The sequence below is a fragment of the Apium graveolens genome, chromosome 5 (assembly GCF_009905375.1).
Source record: "Apium graveolens cultivar Ventura chromosome 5, ASM990537v1, whole genome shotgun sequence".
Classification (NCBI taxonomy): domain Eukaryota; kingdom Viridiplantae; phylum Streptophyta; class Magnoliopsida; order Apiales; family Apiaceae; genus Apium; species Apium graveolens.
Window position 1 is genome coordinate 246,209,482 of NC_133651.1, and position 4,066 is coordinate 246,213,547.

The 4,066-nt window shown below is 39.1% G+C and overlaps 1 non-coding gene across 1 annotated transcript; it reads right to left on the bottom strand.

Annotated features, from left to right (window-relative positions):
* Positions 1-2,209: 2,209 nt before the first annotated feature.
* On the bottom strand, positions 2,210-2,316 carry LOC141662455 (small nucleolar RNA R71). The gene has a single exon (XR_012550571.1). It is a non-coding gene; the product is annotated as a small nucleolar RNA R71 (small nucleolar RNA).
* Positions 2,317-4,066: the final 1,750 nt, after the last annotated feature.

Here is a 4,066-nt window from a genome sequence, read left to right on the forward strand (position 1 = left end):
TCTAAATATTGTCTACTACAATGAGGTTGTGTTGCTACATATGGCTTAAAACTTTGCTATAGGTGTTGAGTGGCATTTCTGACACTTTATAACGCTCCATTAAGCTTTGAATTGGTGTATTTGTACTCGAGTTATTGGTGTTTTAATGTGTATTCTAGTATTTTTGCATTTCAGGCATTAATCCGGAATTTAGGTGAATTAGCATTGATTTGATGCTAATATGGTGTTAAGATGGTGTCCAAGGAATAAAGGCTCGTGAAGACCAACTCATTGCAGCAATAAAAGAAGGCAATTTCAGTTTTTCCAGAAGATCAGCGCGCCCACGCTGTGCTAGTTCGCGGCCACGCCATAAAAGCAGAATGATAGCGCCCGCGCTGGTGAAGCGTGCTCCCGCGCTGGTGAAGGGTGCGGCCGCGCCAAGTCGGGATTCGAGATTCCTATTTCAATTAGAAGACTATTTTTCTGGGCTTTTAGATTATTTTGGATGTTATTTAAAGACAACAAAAAGACGTTTTTCATAACAGAGCTTAAGGAGAAAACGCCAAGAAGACCTATAACACAATTTAACGAAGGCGAAGAAGATCTAGTTGTTTCTTGTGAATCTTTGTTCTAAGTTGTAATCTTGGAAGCTCGTTTCTTGTTTTGTTGAACCTAATACTCTGGATTATGTACCTTGTTTAATATTTATTTTATAAAGACTACGTTTATTATACTATGCTTTCATCGGAACCCACGTTGATGATGAGTCCGATTATGGGCTAATCATTATTGTGGGGTTCTAGCGGATTTATTTATGGATTTTTTAGTTAATTTGTTTCGATGCCTTAGTGTGCGGTGATTGTATGATAACCTAGTTTTGGTTTTGCTTATTCGTCTTGTGAGCATCATGAACTTATAAGATAGCGTGTTAATCTTTAATGAAGTGAAAATGAATTTATGGGTTTAGAACTGGCCATGCTAGCATAGGTTCATGTATTTGATATGCATGATTCTTGGGTAATTTTAACCATCTTACTTGCCCTATGTAATCACGATAGATAACTTGTGCATCAAACCATTATGTTGTCAAATTCTATAGACATATAGGGTCTCAATATAATTGGTGTCTATTCAGCTTCTATCTCTTTTGTGGATGTCTGGTAGTATGGTATTCGTACAACGAAAGTTGGCGTTTATCAGTTTCATGTTATCTGATTAGTGTCATCACCATTACATGCTAAGGTTCAGAATGAAATGGCTATTGAGTGAAGAATTTAATGAAGTTAGAATCCCATATTTGTGTTATATATTATTCAACTCTTTTTAATCTCTTAGGTAATGTTCTCTAGTATAATTCTCAATAGTTAATCGTAGTATAATCAAAACCCAAATTGTTATTCGTCTTAGCATTGAATAATAGCCATATCATTGTTGCATAAGTGCATAAATTATATAGTTAACCTAAACCAGTCTTTGTGGGAATGAACTAGAAATAATTCTATATTATTTGCGATCGCTTATACTTGCGTGAAATATTAGCGCATGTTTAGCGACTAACAAGTTTTTGGCACCGCTGCCGGGGACTTCGGTGTTAACTTTTAGTTTATGTGTTTGTCATTAGTGATCGTTAAAGTTCATTGACTCGTACATTGTTACTTACCTACTCTTTTCCTTGTCGTGTTTCAGGTACTCTAGCGAGCGTGTATGCATACACGTTCGTGGGCTCGTAAGAGAACTCTGGATCAAGCCGAGGAGGAAGCTGTATTGATTCGAAGGGAAGTTTTTGAGGATGAAGAGAAAGTGGAAGAAGAAGAGAAAGTAGAGGAACCATCTTTAGTAGTGATGGGAGATCAAGCAGAAATTTCTAAGGCTTTGATGGACTATTCTCAGCCTAAGATCAATGATATTCAGTCGAGCATCATCAGACCAGTTATCTCGGCTAACACTTTTGAGATCAAGTAAAGCACGATTTAGATGATCAAAACTCAGTTCAGTTTGGGGGATCTCCTACAAAAGACCCCAACATGCATATCAGGGATTTCATCGAGATCTGCGACACTTTCAAGTTCAATGGGGTGACTGAAGATGCTATCAAGCTGAGACTTTCCCATTCTCTCTGAGGGATAAAGCAAAGTGTTGGTTACATTCTCTACCACCGGGGTCTATCACCAAATGGGAGGATCTTGCTCAAAAGTTTCTCACTAAATTCTTTCCTATGGCGAAGACTGCTGCAATCAGGAATGCTCTTACTCAGTTTGTACAACAAACTGGAGAATATATGTGTGAGGCTTGTGATCGATATAAGGAGATGCTAAGGAAATGCCCACACCATGTCATTCCTGATTGGATGATTATAACATGTTTCTACAATGGTTTGGGCACTCAGTCTAGACCTATGCTCGATGCAGCATCTGGTGGAGCTTTATGGGCCAAAAGTTATAATGAAGCTTATGAGTTGATTGAGCTCATGGAAGCTAATGAATACCAAAATCCTAAGCAAAGAATGTTGCAAGGCAAGGTAGTACGAATTATGGAAGTAGATACAGCTACTGCTATAGCTGCTCAACTTCAAGCTTTGATGATAAAAGTGGATTCTTTGGCTAATTATGGAGTTAATCAAATCACTAGTGTTTGTGAACTTTGTGCGGGGGCATATGAAATTGAGCAGTGTGCTATCTCTAGCGAATCAGATCAATTTGTGAGTAACTTTCAGAGATCACAGCTGCAAGCTCCAGCCACTTATCATCCCAATAACCGTAATTATCCTAACTTCAACTGGAGCAACAATCAGAATGCGGTGCAACAACCTTATCAGCCATACACAACAAAACAGTATAACCCTCCTGGTTTTCAACAACCGTAATATGCCCATAGGCAACAACTTCAACTTCAGAAGCTATTGCAAGCTAATGAAAAATCTGAATTGGAGGAGTTGAGGCTCATACGGAAGAGCCAAGCTATATCTATCAAGACCTTGGAGAATCAGATTGAGCAGATTGCTAATGCATTACTGAATCGTTAACCTGGCACGCTTCCAAGCGATACTGAAGTGCCAGGAAAGAAGGAAGCTAATGAGCATGTTAAGGCAATCACATTGAGGTCTGTTAAGGTTGCAAATCCTGAAAAAGCTAAGACTCCAGAATTTGAAGTTGAGGCTAAAGAAGAAGAAGTGCAGAAGGAAGCAGAAGTGGAACCAAGGAAGACTACTGTTGAGCACACTCCTCCTGAGGATAATAAGGGAGAAACAGATCTATCCTCCACCTCCTTTTCCTACGAGGCTGCAGAAGAAAAAGCTGGATAAGCAGTTTGAGAAGTTTCTGGAGGTGTTCAAGAAAGTTCACATCAACATACATTTCACCGAAGCTCTTGAACAAATGCCTAGTTATGTGAAGTTTATGAAAGGTATTCTCTCTCTGAAGGTGAAGCTTGATGACTTAGAGATCGTTGCTCTCACGGAGGAATGCAGTGCTGTGCTGCAACAAAAGTTGCCTCCGAAGCTTAAAGATCCTGAAAGCTTCACTATTCCATGCACCATTGGAAAGGTGTCATTTGACAAATGCTCATGTGACTTTAGAGCTAGCATCAATGTGATGCCTTTGTCAATCTTCAAGAAGTTGGACTTACCGGATCCAAAGCCTACTTATATGACTTTGCAGTTGGTCGATCGTTCTATTACTTATCCACGAGGCATTGTTGAGGATGTTTTAGTCAAGGTGGATAAACTCATCTTTCCTGCTGATTTTGTAGTTCTTGATTTCGAGGAGGATAAGAAGATTCTCATAATCTTGGGAAGACCTTTCTTGGCGACTGGCCGAACCTTGATTGATGTGCAGAAAGGTGAGCTTACCATGGAGTTTTGGATCAGGATGTCACTTTTAATGTGTTCAATACTGAAGGGTTTTTAGCACATAAACGCAGCAAAAACGTACATTTAATCTTAAAAAAAACCGAAACCCTCCGCAGGATCCTTGCGAAAAATAATATTTAATTCGTAGTTCAGTATGTTTACCTTAAGAAGCTTTACGTTAATGGAAAGATGGAGGTCTTTAATAGCGATCCAAGAACGATGAACGAAGATCCTTAGCAG